At 43.2% G+C, this 15,641-nt stretch overlaps 1 protein-coding gene across 3 annotated transcripts in view; it reads left to right on the top strand.

Annotated features, from left to right (window-relative positions):
• Positions 1 to 15,641, top strand: part of Serpine2 (serpin family E member 2) — a 57,776-nt gene that overhangs the window by 5,015 nt on the left and 37,120 nt on the right. Inside the window, exon 1 of one of the 3 annotated variants that reach the window (XM_063245989.1) lies at positions 3,764 to 3,783. The exons of the other annotated variants lie outside the window; for them this stretch is intronic. The gene's annotated coding sequence lies outside the window, so the exon portion shown is untranslated. Of the gene's footprint in view, positions 1 to 3,763; positions 3,784 to 15,641 lie in introns of those variants that run through there. 3 annotated transcript variants of the gene reach the window in all.

The raw sequence follows: 15,641 nt of genomic DNA, 5'->3' as shown, positions 1-15,641 counted from the left end.
AATATCATTGAAGGCCAACATGAAAATTTAGTTTGTATTCCCACTTGGCGATGCTTACAAAATTGTTTTTAAAAATTGAGCCTCCTGCGCTTGAATCTTTTTTATAAACCAATTCTCCATAAATGTTCTGGACTTTTCTTTCTAAATCCTCTTTCTTTATGAAGAGATTGTACACATGATCTGTAAATCAAACATTGGGTTTTTTACAAATGCTCTCAGATACTGAGTAAAGTCAAATGCACTAAAGCACATTTTTAGGTAGAACCTTGAAAGATGAGTGTGGTTTTATTACTCTTTAGAGAAAGGCTGCCTTCCACCAACATGCAGAGTTTACCTGGGCTCGGTCAGTCTTCCCTTTATTCCCCTGTAAGCAGCAGGTCCAGATGCAGGTTCAGTCCAGAGAAGTCAGGCCCCTCCTGGGATTGCTTTTGTGCACAGCCACAAGAACTGAGACCTAAGCAATCCTGTTTGCAGTGTCCTTAGCAGATTGTAACAGACACGTCCCCCATTTCATCCTCGAATTCCTCCAGAGTTTGGAACAGACATGCTCATTTGAGATCAGATCAGGATCTTTCAGGCTTTGGTTTATGTTTGACCTCAGACTTTGCTCTTTGCTTCAGAAGATAATTTGAGAATTGGAATCCACTGCGCCCTTCTATTTTTATCGGTTAATTCGTAGGAGAAAGATAATGTACAGAAGATTTTAGAGTGAAAAACAAAACCCTATCAAAAAACTGAAAGGATTTCTTGTATTGCATACAGATCTCAACAAATTGAACTTTGTTTTGATTCCCCCGTCCACACCCTGCAGTGACAACTTTGGCCACCTGGGGAATTTCTCCTGAGAACATACCAAAAATGTCATCAGTGCCTCTCTCCTCACCTTCCACATTTGCCCCTCCATATAATGCCAACAAATATAGTCATAGGAAAAATAACCACTTGTTTTTATCCTAAGTTTTTATGGTCCAAATCTTAAAGGGGAACATGGGTACGTGAGAGGGCTTAACGCCAAGTACAAATCCCACTCCAAAATGAATAAGGTGACTGCACATGAAAATAGATGTTTCTTTCTTTCAGGAGAGGACTGAATAATGGCAGTGTTTGCTTCTACTAAAATTCATCTTTTTCTTCACGATTAAAACAAAGAAGCTACTTAAGAAGTTCTTGTATTTTTACTGTACATTTGCTCCCTGTAAGAAGAAGTTACTGTATTTTTGTTAAGGATTCGCTACCTGTTTAGACTATCTGAGTGTTAACTGCTGTTTTATCGTTTCTTTCAAGTACAGGAACCTAAATCAGAATAACTCATGCAAAATGACAATCCAAGAGGAGATGATTGCTTTGTATTGCAGCCTCCAGGCCTAGTAGGGGTGGCTCTGGCTCTGAAGCTGACTGGAACCAGAGACTGTGGCTCTCTGCTCTCCCTCCTTGTCGTTTGACTTTGCTTCTTTGTGCTAATTGTCTTTTTTCCCTCAGAGATATGACTACAGGTATCTCTAGGCTTACTTCCCTGTGGCCTCCTGAGGCTTCCTTGGCAGTTTTATTGGGGGTGGGGAGAAATCCTGGAGAAGAACTCTGATTGGCTCAGTTCTGGTCCTTTGCCTTTGCTCACACCAATGGCTATGGTTAGGAAAATGGGGGGCTCTGACTGGCTGAGGCCACGTCACATGCTCAACCCTGTGATCAGGAGAGGAGCCTGTTCAAGGGGATATGCAGGCCAGGCAAGTTACCTAACTGCCATTAGCATTCAGTTGACGGAGGCTCTGTGTGGTCTCGAACCCCAAGCCTGCCTCTGGGATAGATGCTAGCTAACATCCCGTGTTACACAGCGGGGAGAGAAGAGTGTAGAAAACCTGACTTGTCCATAACCATAGACCCTGTGTGTGTGTGGATGCCAGAGCTCAGCCCCAGACTGGTAAATGTATGAACTGTGATCTGAAACCAGGGGTTTCAGAGATTTATGTTCCAGCAATATTAATACCTTCTCAGAAGGAAATTCCTGCCAAACCACACTCCTCCTTCCAGAAGATGTCTTCTCACTGTGCGCACGATATCCCTCGCACACAGCCGAACCAGGAGGTGGAAAGAAGCCAGTGTCTTGATGTTGTCTGAAGTAGTGTTTTTATGTCTTTTGGCCCTCTGGTTCATTCCTTAGACTCTATTTTTTTCCCTGAGACTGGAGTCTAAAATTAGTACTGACCTTTGGATTGAGAAGGTAGAGTGCATTTACAGAGTCCAAAGGAACAACTTAGGCTGGGCCGGCTAAAACTCAACAGAGCCAAAGACCAAGTGTGGCACAGTTTACAAAAGTTACCTAATTGAACTCTGAGATTTAACTTTTCTTTTCCTACAGTATATAATTGCCTTCACGTTGCAATTTGTCATTTCTGAATAATAGCAGAAATTCTCTTTTCCACCTCCTCCTCCGCCTTCCCCATGGGGCCAGTAGGCTATGGTTTTATCCATATTTGATCACTTACAGTCATGAGACGATAGCCTAGTTTTTAAACTTCTCCAAACTCCAGTTTCTTCATCTGTGAGTTGGGCATAGAGTTAGTCACCCTTCCAGTGTTGTGAGGATGAAGTAGAGAGTCTATTTTAGGTGCTGAGCCCAGTGGAAGAAATGGAGGTGACTTCTGAGATGCGGGTGGCCATGGTGCCAGGTTCTATTTGTGACAGGAGGACAGGTGCACATTTGACGTCTCTGGCATTCATGTTTCCTTTGTGTCTTTGACCTGGTGAATGAGTGGCTTGCGATGTGTTTGCACACTTTGTTTCCAGACCTATGGCCATCTGTCCTTCCTGCAGGCTGTGGGCTCTCTGTGTCCTCGCCTGGCCGATGCATGAAAGACGTTCTCTCTGACTGCCACACTTGCCTGTGGGAGAAGAGCAGCCCTGTTCTCAGGAGATCTTCAGAGGGATACATTGCAAGAGCCCAGGCAGGCGGGGTGTGCTTTCCCTTGGTTTAGTTAGTTGTGAAGAATGAATAAATGTCTGTGGAGTAGGAAAAATCATCTCTTTGGTGTAAAACATAGGCCTTTGCAAATGTAGCATCCAGAGACTTCTCTTTTCATCCTTGTTTATCAGTCTGTGAACAAGTCATTCTGCTGTGACAGATGATGTCCAGATATCCAAAAATAACCATTTTAAACATGTGCTGAATGTACTTAAGATGCCTGGTCATTTAATTACGGTGTCATTCCCTTCACAGAACTTCTGAGAATGTTGGAGAAACCTTAGCAAACATTCCCACATGTATTTTCTGCCACCATTGATAGGATTTCTTTTTAGGCTTCTACAGCCAAATATCCATTTGGCAGGGCTCAGAGTAGATGTCCCACCTGAATTGTGGCTCTGTCAGTGGGCCAAGAGAGAACAGGGAGATTTTGTGTGATGGTCTAATTTTAAAGAAAGTTTTCATTCTAAATATGTGGCTTTTCTCTTTGAAATTAATTTACTAAAGGGCTCATATCATCTGCCAAACCTATGTTAATTTCTAATGATATGTTGATTAAAATAGCAATTTGGAGGATTGGCCAAAGTATTCATAATAAACTTATTCTTGTGCGGCGAGGTGGTAAATTATGAATATCATAGTACTGATTATACTAATATGAATTAATTTAGCATAGTTGAATGTATGAAAACATAGTATTCTCTTGCATATATGTCGCTTATCAGGCTAAAATTTCTTTTTTTTTTTTTTTTGTACGGGGGATCGAACTCACGACCTCACAGGCTAAAATTTCTTCAAGCACGATAAGAGCATTTTTTTTGCAGGTATGTGGCAAAATTACACCTTTGTGCCTTCTCTACATTGCATTTTAGTTATGTGTCTGACCTGTCGGAACCCTCAAGTCTCCCTGATCCTTCTGGGCTCCTTCTCTTGCACCTGGAGCAGAGATGCCAAAAGAGCTGCTTCAAAGGGAAAAGAAAGTGAAAACCTGGTTCATTAGTGTATCAAATGCTGTTAGGTGTTTTTTTTTTGCATGACCTGGTGGAATTCTAAGAAGCCCCCTCAGGGCAAAGTTAGACCCAGTTTATAAATGAGAAAACTGAGACTCAGAATTTACAGCAACCTGTTCAGAGGCTCAGTGACAGGCTATAGACTCTGGGTCTGCGTGCCCCTGAACAGATGTTTTTGATTCTAAAATGCTGTTTTCAGTGACTGAGGCTAAACAGCTTGACTGAGTAACAAAGCAGAAGTCCCTGCAGAATAAAGGTGAGAACATGTGAGACAGAGAATGAAGTGGGGAATCCAGTGAACTTAGGTTTAACCCGCCTAGTCACTGTGCTGCGTTAGGCCACTTTCCTCTCTGTGCTCCATTTCCACTGCTGGAAAATAGAGAAAATAAGGATGTTCTTCTACTCTCTGAGAGAAAAATCGCATTTGTGTCCTGTTTCAAATGCAAGGAAATAGACAACTCATCAACTAAAATCACTTTGCAAGGTGATGGCTGTGGCAGATTGAGAACTGATATCTGTGACCGCTGTCACCTGTTACCTCTCTGTATGCCAAGTCTGGGTATGGTTTGATACTAGAATGCTGTCACTTGATTATCCCTCCCTTGATTATCAACCTGAATCTTACACACACACACTTGGGAACTGTTACACGCTTCCTTCCAGCCATGTAGCCAATCCTTGTCTCCTGAACTGGTGATGCCACAGCCTTGCTCTTGATAGCTGCCCCACACAGGAGCTCTAGGAGTTGAAGGTGGCAGGCAGCCCTATTTCATACACTTGCATGACATTCAATTTCAGAGCAAGGTTTTGAGCACGTGAGTGCTTAGAGGAGCACAGCAGTATCTACAAACCAGATTAACCTTTGAGGATCTTCTGTACTTAATAGGAAAGGCACATCTATGATACTTTAACAAATCAAGATAGCTGAGAACAGTGATATACCGTACTGAATATGTGTTGGGGGCATGTCCTGGTGCATTGTCTGTAGAGGATTTCACAGCAACAATGACATTCTCTTAGAGTTAGTTTGCCCTTCGTGCAGCATGGTAGTAAAATGTTCCTCCACCTGACAAGATGATCCTACCATGCCCATCCTGCTGCTTTGTTTTGTAGTAGGTCAGTAACGAGCTGTCAGAATGAATGACTCAGGAGGCATTTGGGAGGTCAACTGTGGTAAGCATGGATTGAGTGTCTGGAGGAGGCATCCTAGAAATCCTCTTCCTCCATGTTGGCTGTGAAGGGTCTCCAGGAGAGCATGCTGTGGCCTTGAGGACCAGAGAAGTCTTCTGTGCCCTACACTGGGGCTTAGGGGATGGGGGCTGGGGGCCAGGTATGTGCTCTCTGCGTCTTCCAAGCAGCCTGAGAAGCTCATGCCCAAGACACTTATGTAGACACGGTGGGAGTGTCTCCAGGCCTCAGGGTCCTCTGGGACGTGGAGCAGCAGTACCTAACTTTATGGGGCTGGCCAGGAGACTCAGAGGTGCCAGTGCAAACCCTTCACATGTTAAATGTCAGGATTGTCAATGAAAGGTTTCGAAGTCTGCAGGCATGAAGCAAAGTGTCAGCATTGTGCTGGTGATTGGCCTCATGGGTAACACGGTCCTCATGTTTTTTTCCTTTGAAGCAGATAACTCCTTCATGGAGGAGAAGTGAATTCTCTGAAAGATGGACGTTTTAGTGGGCAACATCGGTAAGGTGTGAAATGTTACTGGCTTGACTTTTACTTGGATTAGATACACGTGACTGTAAGACACAGCATACACAAAGCTACCCAGAGGCTGGTATCTTCTGAGCCAGGCTTGTGCGTGGAAATGTTACCTGAACAATGCCTTGCAGGCCATCAAAAGGCACTGAAGTGTAGGCATTTTTCTGAAAATCTGACCCAGCTTAAAGGCTCTGTGTCTGACTACAGATTGAAAAATGTCCCCAAAATTGTTCCTCAGTAAAAGGGAATTGCTGTCTCATGGATCTTACAAAACCTTTCATCGTCTGGAGGTCCCAAGAAGTTCATTGTTTAGGGTTTACCAGAAGGCCTAGATGGATAGAACTCATCAGTGACTGCTGGAGAATGACAGGGGAGGCCCATTAGTCACATTAGCCTGACGTGTCCTTAACTACTCTTTATTATAGAGGTTGCATGATGGAAAAGTTTTCAGTTTTTAAAAAGAAGCAAAGACATTGAGTACACATTGAGTATATGTCACAATAGCCAAATATTGACATAATGTGAGACTTTTTGGAGTAATGCTGGTTGCTGTAACAAATAATCCCAAACATGTACTGTTTCTCAAACACAGTGGGAGGTTATTCTCCGAAGTGGGTGTGTCTTTGTAAAACCCAGTGATTCAGTGCATGCCAGCCTTCTGACATCTGGCTCCACTCTGCTTAGCAGGCCATTGCCAGGTTTGTGGCTCTGGCAGTAGAAAATTGTGGAGGATGGCATCAGAGACACTTGATGGGTCAGGCCTAGGAAAAGTTCAGCACTCTGGTCTCTCCCACCTGCTGCAGAGGCAAGGAGAGGGAGCCCCCAGTTCTGAGGTCGGGAAGTTGAGGAAATGGTTGGCTGCAGAGCTAGCAACTTGATGTCAAGTGAACAGACTATTAAAGGTCTTTTTTTTTTTTTTTTTTTTTTTTTTTTGAGACGGTCTCTCTATGCAGTTCAGGCTGGCCTTGAGCTCACTTTGTAGCCCAGGCTGGTCTCGAACTCCCAATGATCCTCCTGCCTCAGTGCTGGAATTACAGGCATGAGCCACCACGCTTGGGTCTGAGGTCACTTTTTAAGAGTTGCACAGTCAGTGATCAACTAAAGGTCATGAATATGTTATTACTCTTTGGATTCTTACATTCTCTGTTGGAAAACTCAGGAGCAGCTTTGCACAGAAACAAGGCTTTGATTCTTCTGCTTCCCACCAAGGGGAAACCAGTAGGAGACAGGAACTCCAGGCTTCCCAGGATGAAGGGGTATGGCTTTCATGGCATCTACTGCAGAAACCGGTCTCTTTAAGGTCATCACATGTGGAGGTGGAGCTTTAGTTGCATGGGATACATCTCATTAGTACCTTGAGTCTCTGCCTTAAGGTGTGAATTTTTATTATGCTAATAAAGAAAAACTAATCATAAGGATGCTTTAGTGATTATTCTATGAGTGTGCTTTATATACATACACACCACATGCGCACATGCACCATCATCAGGGAAAGTTTCTAATTGGATTTTAGAATAGGGCAGATCACTCCCCCACCTCTCTGGGTTTGATCTTAACGATCTTGTCTTTCTTGGCTCTGGCTTCTGAGTATCTCTGCTGACCAGATAGGCTTTGAAGGCTGAGCTGACTTTCTGTCCTCCCATCTCCAGGTGTGTGCTGCTAATTTCATAGCTTTGAAGGTTGGTCCACCTTTTTTTAACTCCCAGTTTTCTGGTATGTCTGTTAATCCTTTAACACAGGGTTAGCCTAGCTGTCTCAAGCATGTTTTTACTTCTGAAAGCAATTGTCCTGCAGTACCATGAAGAGTTCCTTATGGCTTTGGGTCCATTATTTGGTGGCAGGTCACACATACCCTTAGAGAGTACTATGTCACAGGAAGCTGGGATGGTAAGGAAATGCTGTACTTAGGAAAGTGGTTAGGAGCTCAGAAAGCATGGCAGCTTGGAGATGCCTGGGAAGAGTCTCAATTGCATTGCTTCTTGGACAGTGGAAATGGAAAGAGTGCTATTTCTAACTCATACGTGACTTCACGGATTAGTCATGAAGTCTGTTTGGTCTGGCTGCCCCAGACCTGCAGGGACAGTGATGAGGCTCTTCTCAGTGGGAAAGAAGGAGGGTGGGGTTGTCTTATCGGCAGTGCCTCTTACTCACATGCAAATAGGAGTTGGAAGCCAAAGAAATAAAGCATTTGTACTGAAAGGAGAGGTGCTGGCTCAGTGTAGAGGGCTGGCCCCAGGTTTAGAGAGAAACTTATCCTGGCAGTAAAAGGAGAGGCCAAAGCTCAGGAATGGCAGCACTGCCAGTCCTATACCCTACTGAGAGAATGCTAAGGGACCAGAGGGACTAGATGGAGGGTGCAGGAGTTGCTCGCTGCAAGAAGCACTTGCTGTCCAGACTCACTATAGACCTATCCACATGCTCTGTCACCTCTTTCCAACTGTGCAACTTGGGCAGATTATGCAGCGTTGTAGCACAGTGTCTGTGTCTTCCTTGATCCACACAGCAGCTGTCTGAGCTAAAGGGGGAGGGGAGTTATCACTGATTTTATAGATGAGGAAACCAAGTCACAAAGCAGACGTGAGACAGCCTAGGCTAAGTCGTGTTCCACAGCTGTGTTGAGGTAAACTTGAATTTCTTCTAGGACACAGCTGAACACACTGATGCCTCCAGAAGCCTTCTGAAGTCTTTGGCACTGACTGTAGCTAAGGAAATGGTCCATGGTGACAGGTTATTGAAATTGCTAGTTTCTGTCTTCTTTCATTATTTCTCATTCTGTTTCTTAGTAAAGCAAAAAGTTCAAGGTTAAAGATTTGTATCTTTAAGGAACAAAGCTAAATTGTGGCTGGTACTTTTATTTACATTGTGTTCTCTAAGTTTAAGTTCTAGTGATTACAGTCTTTGCCCTTTGATTATTATTGAGTTATATCTAGGTGTCTACCCAAAGTCATAGACGGGGCTTTTGGGAGGTGAGCAGATCATGAGTGTGTGATACTGGACTCAGCCACTGATGGTGGGATGCTGGGCGTTGAAGTCTGGTGGGAGGAGCAGTCTCTGTGGGCGTGGTCTGTGTATCTCCCCTGTCTTTATTGGTCACTGCTTCCTGTCTGCCTTAGCATCCTGCCTGGGAGCTGCTGATTATGAACTAAAACCTTTCCAAACTGTGAACCTTCCCTTTGACTGATGTATGTTAAGTATTTTGTCCAGGCAATGAGAAAGTAACTAAAACAGTTATTTACTAGTTTCCAGTCTCTGGTAGAGGAAGGATGGCTCACCTCATCTTTAAGTGCTCACCTCTCTTACTAATCTGCTGTTTTGGGACACTAACACTCAAAGTCTGTTTTACTGCATGTAAAGGCAACAGTCTAAAACTGTTACTCTTACTTCACCTTCTGACCTATTTCGTGGTCTTTAAAGGCTTCTATCTACTGTCAATCTGTAAGCTCTTAAGGGTAGTCTCTGCCTTCCTTTCATCTTTGAAATAGCTATCATTGTTGCTTTCCTCCTGGCATAAGCCCTCAATAACTGTTCACTAGGAGAAGCCTTTGTGCAACCCTAGAAATGGAAGGTGATCATAAGTTTTATAATGCCCTTTATTCCCGGATCACTGTGTTCTGACCACTTTTTTCTTGAACATGTTACTTCCGCATGCCTTCATTCACATGAACTCTGCTATCAACCACCCTTTGATCCATCATCTTGACCCTGCCATTCAGGAGGCAGAGGTGGTCTTTTTAACTCCAAGCAGTTCCAGGCACTTACAAGACCACGTTCTGTCTCTGTGGTGAAGAATGAGTTTATCTATGGTGCCTTTCTCCTGGCAGGCATCTCACTGCTATTTCAGAGATTTTTCCCTGGGCCACACAAGGCTAAACCAATCAAGTCTAGGAATATTTGTTTTCTCAGGAAAATGGTACTATTAAAGCCATTGTTCTAAAAAGTCACCTAGAGCATTAAAAACCTCCAATCATCAATTCACAGTATTAAAATTTAGGAGTGGCTGGAGCTACAGGCAAGCAATATTGAAGCAGTAAATGTGTGCAGTACTTTAAGACAGCATTTGATTGTACATTTAAAATAGGGAATGCATATTGAAATTCCTTCTGGGTGCTTTAAATCATGCATTATATGTGCAGTATTTTCAATTAACCGCAGGAAAAAATGTGTTCAGTATGGCTCTATTTTTACAGCTGAGAATTGCTCTGAGAACACAATTGACTATTTCATACGTGTGAGATTTATTTAAATGACTTGTGGGGTAGTTATAGTTTAGCCAATAATTGAAAATATTGTTGCCATGTGGCAGGTGAAACTAGGAAGTCATTTTTGCATTCCTGAAGAGGGGCTGTGTGCTTAACAGAGCATATTAGTCAGAGAGAGTTGGACAGGGAGTTAGGTCTGTCGAGACTCGGTCCCTCACATTCTATTCCTGGGCTTTGCCCCAGTGTAGAAAAGTTTCTGCTAGGAGCCAAAGTGCTCTATTTATGTGCCAAACACACCAGAAAGCTCCCATGTACAGAAGCCAGGCCTTCATCCAACTCCTCTCTGCTCCATACACCCCTCCCCCGCCTTATATCGTTTCACTTATTATCGCCTGAAATACTGATGCAGAAAGAAAAGTTGAGTCTCTCAGGATGAACCAACCCATCTCTTCGTGATTGTTTATAAACGTTACTACAGAGTTGAAATGAATGTTCCTATTGAACATAAATATGTTCCTATAAATGGGTTAATGCTGTGTTAAAACTCATTATTACTCTCGTCAGTCAAAGTATAGGTTAATTAGGCGTTTTGTGAGCAGATGAAAATCTTAACTTTAATTCATCAATTTCTAACCTTTCTCGTGACAGTGGTTCCCAACCAGGGGCAGTCCTTCCTCTGTCTTCCAGGGACATTTATCAGTGGTTGTCACAGCTTGGTGGGTGATGCTACAACCTTTACTCAGGAATAAATGCAGAGATATGGCTAACAGTCCATAATACACAGTCTCCTAAAGTAAAGTCATCCAAGCCAACAGGCCAACAGGCCAACAATGCCGAGGTTGTTTAAAGAAAGAAAAGAAAACTTGCTGTAGACTATAAGCGTGCAGGATAGCATCTGTAATATATTGTAGTGCTCTATGTGATAAGCTAATCATCCATGCCACCATGCTAGTTGCTGAGGTACCTCGGTGAACAGGACAATGTCCCCACCAGGCTCACAGATGCAAAAAGAAGGAAAATGATACATTCCATTCAGGCAATTTTAAGCCTGGATGCTTGCACTGAAAAAGCCTGGCAGGCTCAGTGTATCTGTAAAAAGAAGCCAAGTCCGGACCTCAGTGCTGCCTTGGCCCTAGCAGGGGAAGGCTTCCTCGCAGGAGAATAGACAAGCCCTTGGAGAGTCTGACTGTGATCTAGGTGCACAGGATCGTGACCAGCTTTCTGTGCCAACATGTCACTAACCTAGTGTGGCCTGTGAGTTGGGTTAGAAGACTGGCATGCTCTTCCAGAGAGGTTGATGGGCTGGACTGGAGACAGAGGATGGAAAAGGATAAGACTGTCCAAGTATACCCAAGAGGCAGGATGAAGGCATTTGCTGATGGTTTGAATGGACTAAGTAAAAGGATACATCACAGACTTTTATAATAGATTCTTGGGTGGACGGTTGGTGATGTCACTTACTGAAATGTGGGACCTTGGAGAACAGTAACGTTCCAGGTAAAGAATACTTTTGCTTTTTCCTCCCATCCCAGAGTTCTTATGAAAACTACTAAGGTAATATATATGCTTCTACTCTGTTTTTGAAAACAGAAACACTGTTTTAGGGTCTGCTTGCAAAAATGTAAGATCTTTCCCCTGGATCACCTCTTTTTCCTGTGACCACCCTAATAGGTTTTCCAGTGTAGCTCAGCATTTTTTCTAAATGGTCTGTTCAGGCAATCATCAAGCATTTTGTGTTCCAGATTATTTCATCCATCTAAACAAACAAAGCACTACTGAAAGTTGGCTTAAAAGCTAGACTTCCACCTTTGAATCTCTTGACCACTGAGACAAGGCTTGTCTGTCTGTACCACACTTAAAACTTTTCAAAAAATTACTTCAGTCTAATCTCACCCTATTTCAATTTCAGGCTGGTAGGAAAACACTTATTTACGAGCTTGGCAGCCTTGGAAAAAGCACAAGAAAAGTAGCTAGAGCCCAGGGCCCATTTCCTAAGGCCACTGGAGACCTTTAGTTACCATCCCCTCACCACCAGGGCTCTCAGTAGGGCTGTACCCCTGCCCCAGGGAAGACAGGACAGCCCCAGGTCACCTTCCCTAAGAGATGCGGAACTCTGGTAATGTCACAAGCAAGACCCTCAAATCCTTCTTGCAGCAAAAGGGAGTGGGGATGAAAAAAGACCAGGAGTAAATTAAAAAGCCAGCTTTAAATTCCTTTTTATTTTTGAGGATCATAATTGTTTAGGGTCTTGCAGTTGAAATAAGTGTTAAAATGGGCTCTAGTGTGCACCTGAGGAGGCCGAAGAGGGGACCTCAGCCCTTCATGACAACTATCGGAAAGGACGGTAATGATGGAGGCCAGCTCTGATGGAGGCCTTGAAAACTGACCTAAGAACTCATCATCTCTGTTAATCCTCATAAAACTTTTGAGGTAGGGACAATTACTATACTGTTTTACAGATGGAAGAACTGAGGCCCAGTAAAGTGAAACCTTTGTCATGCAGTTAATTAACCAGTCGGTAGTGAACACGTGTGGTTTCTCTCAGGATCATGTAGCAGCCAAATACAGTGTTCTAGATGTTCTCGTTTATTGCTGAAAGACTTAGTTGATGCTAACACAAACTAATCATCCATGAAAATGTATAATTACAGGAAAACATAGTATTTGATACGTTTTTAAAATCTGTAGTTTCAGTGGGCATATGGCATTGAGAAAGAAAGCAAATGATAAAAATATTCGTCTTAAGGTACAGTGATACTTGTTTGCCAACTAAAATTTTAGTTTTTGTCTTTTGCTTTTGAAATCATTATGCAACATTTACATAACATTCTTGAAATAAACCACATGGTACATAACCTTTTGGGATTGGCTTTTTTACCCAGCATAATTCTCTTGAGATCCACCCAACTCCAAATTGTTGCTCCTATCAATAGATCATTCCTTTGAGTCTGTGGTGTGAATGTATCCCAGTTTGTTTATTCGTGTTTGGAAGCGCACTGGGGTTGTTTCTGGTTTGGGGCTGTCACAGATAGGGCATTGGTGAACATGGGCATGTAGATTTTTGTGTGAACACGAGTTTTCATTTTCTGCAGTAAATGTTCAGGGCTGCTGATCATGTTTAAAGTACATGTTTAATTTTGTAAGAAACTACCAAACTTTTCCAGAGTAGCCAATTTGCGATCCCACCAGCAATTTCTGTGTTAATTCAGTTTCTCTGCGTTCTCCCCAACCGTTGGTATTTTTGCTGGTTTTATTTTAGCCACACCTAATTGGCAAGTGGTAATGTCTCACTACAGTTTTAACTTGCATTTCTTTAATGGCCACTGATATTAGCACCTTTCACGGGTTCGTATGTCCTCTTTAGTGGATGTTTCTCATGTCTTTTGCTTATTTCCTAATTGGATTACATGTTGTTTTTAAATAATTGGATCTCGAGAGTTACTTATATTTTCTAGATACTGTTATAGGGGAATGAAACTCCCAGCCTACTGTATGAGTTTGTGCTCTCTAAAATCAAAGAATAAATTTGAGGAACAACAGAGGTTAAGAGCAGAATATATTTAGTGAGAGAAAGCAAGCTTCTGTCTGAGAGAGACAGAAGGGGTCCCAAATGGGTTGCCAAAGACTCTTATCTTTTCTAGGGACTTTTGTAGAGTAAAACCACAAGGTGAGGTGGGTCCAAAATGAGAAACAATGGGAACTCTCAAGGCAAGTGGGCATGAGGTGGGATAGAACTATGGTCAATCAAGAATAGAGTGTAATTATTCAGGTGAAATAGATTAAATTTGGGATCAAATGAGGAAGGGAGTCATGTAGCAAGCCATATATATAGCAAGAGAGTGGACAGGCTTAAAGAGCAGTGGCTCTTCCTATAGCGGTTGGAATGGTAGGGTGATGCATACCTACTTAGAATATCAGTCCCTGATGCTTACAGTGGGGGCGTGGCTGTATTTGTTTTCCATTTTGTCTGAGGTCTGGCCCATAGCAGGAGATGTCTGTCTCCTCCAAGGTTACAAAATACCTGGTCTTCTACACTGGCTGCTTTGAGGACCCACCCATCTGACTGCCTATAATATTTCTAACTAATTCAACTGCCTGTAAGAGTACTAGTTCTTTTGGTTTATTTTTTTAGGTACCAGGGATGGAACTCAAGACCTCATGCTTGCCAGGCAGGCGCTTATGCCACTGAGCTAAATCCCTGGCAACATTACTGGTTCTTTATCAGATATGTGATTTACAAATATTTTCTCCTAGTCTTTTCATCATTTTTATGGGGTTTTTTGCAGTGCAAGTTTTAAATTTTGGTGGGATCCAACTTCATAGTTTTTAATCAGTTTTTCTTTTTATGACACTCGTGCTTTTATGTTAAATTTTAAAAAGTAGGATTTTGATTTCTGCATTTTGGAACACAGTGATTGATGGTTGGGAAAGAAGGCAGTGGAGCCAGGAATGTGTGATCAGTTCTTGCCACTTTCTACAGTTTGAGCTTCGGACATATTGCACTGAGAGTGGTTGGGATTATAGCTACAGGATCAGCTGTTCCCTCCAAAGGTTGTAGGATCTGTAGGTGTCTTAGTCACCCTTCTCCTGGATGAGACAAATACCCAATACTCACAATTTAAAAGAGAACAGGTTTATTTTGGCACACAGTTTGTTGAAATTTCAAGTCATAGTTAACTAGCTCCAGGGCAAAAACAGCATGGGGGAAGGGCCTGCCCCGGAGGAAAGCAGCTCCCTTCCTGCAGCCACTAAGTGGAGTGTCCAGGGAAGAGCCAGGAAGGAGATACACCCAGCTCACACGCACAGTGTGACCCACCTTTACACAGATCCCACCTCTTCGCTGTGAGTTATGAATCAGCCCTCAGTCCCATTGCCACCCAAAAGCCACCTATGATCTCTTGAGCCTGGTTCGTGAAGGGTACATCTAGGTATGAATCGTAACAATGATGTGGTATAAAAAGAAAAATATCCCCAGAGTACCCCTGCCAGCCCTCTTACCTAACCACTTCCCTGCCCAGGGCCCTCCCCTAACTGCTGGCTGCCCCCTGCCCCCACCAGGGTGTGCCCCACCTCCCTTTTCTGCTTGCTCTCAGAGTGTGGTGATGTGTAAAAGTGAGTGCAAATATCAGTTCACTAATGTGATGATTTGATTAATGTCAGTTTCCCCTCCAGATGAGGCTTTTTCATCCTCAGCATTACTGATATTTTGAAGCATACAGTTCTTGGCTGTGGGGCTGCGCAGTGCCTAGTAGGATGGTTAGCAGCGTCCTTGGGCTCTGCTTGGTAGCTGTCGTAGCATTTTTCTCCCCACGATTACCTGGTTGCAAAATCCAGAAAATATCAGACATGGCACGGGAGAGATGAACTCAGCCAGAGGGTGAACCAAGGCTCTAGAATGAGACTCTGGAGAGGGGAAATGTTAAACACCTCAGGTTGATCAGTGCATATTACATGCATGTGTTGAAATAGCACACTGTGTGTAACTCATTAACATATGGAATTATTACACATTAATTAGCAGGGGAGAAAAAGCCAAGAGAGTAACCACCAAGCCGCATCACCCACGTTGCCTCCTTCATACCCCTTACAGTGCTGGGACACTGCACTGGCCTCTGTGGGACAAACGAATGGACAAATAACTTCTGTATTCTGTACTTAGATATCTTCTTTACATGGCAGCCTTGGAAATGCCAACCCAACTGCTAAGCAACCAGTTGGGTTTGACTTTGAATGTGAGCCTCTAAGACTGAGTCCCTCTCCACACACTG

This window comes from Cavia porcellus, unplaced genomic scaffold (assembly GCF_034190915.1).
Source record: "Cavia porcellus strain 051 isolate PalLab524CR breed Dunkin Hartley unplaced genomic scaffold, mCavPor4.1 scaffold_1, whole genome shotgun sequence".
NCBI classification, from domain to species: domain Eukaryota; kingdom Metazoa; phylum Chordata; class Mammalia; order Rodentia; family Caviidae; genus Cavia; species Cavia porcellus.
Note: the sequence above shows the minus strand (reverse complement) of the source record. Positions and strands in the feature narration are given on the sequence as shown.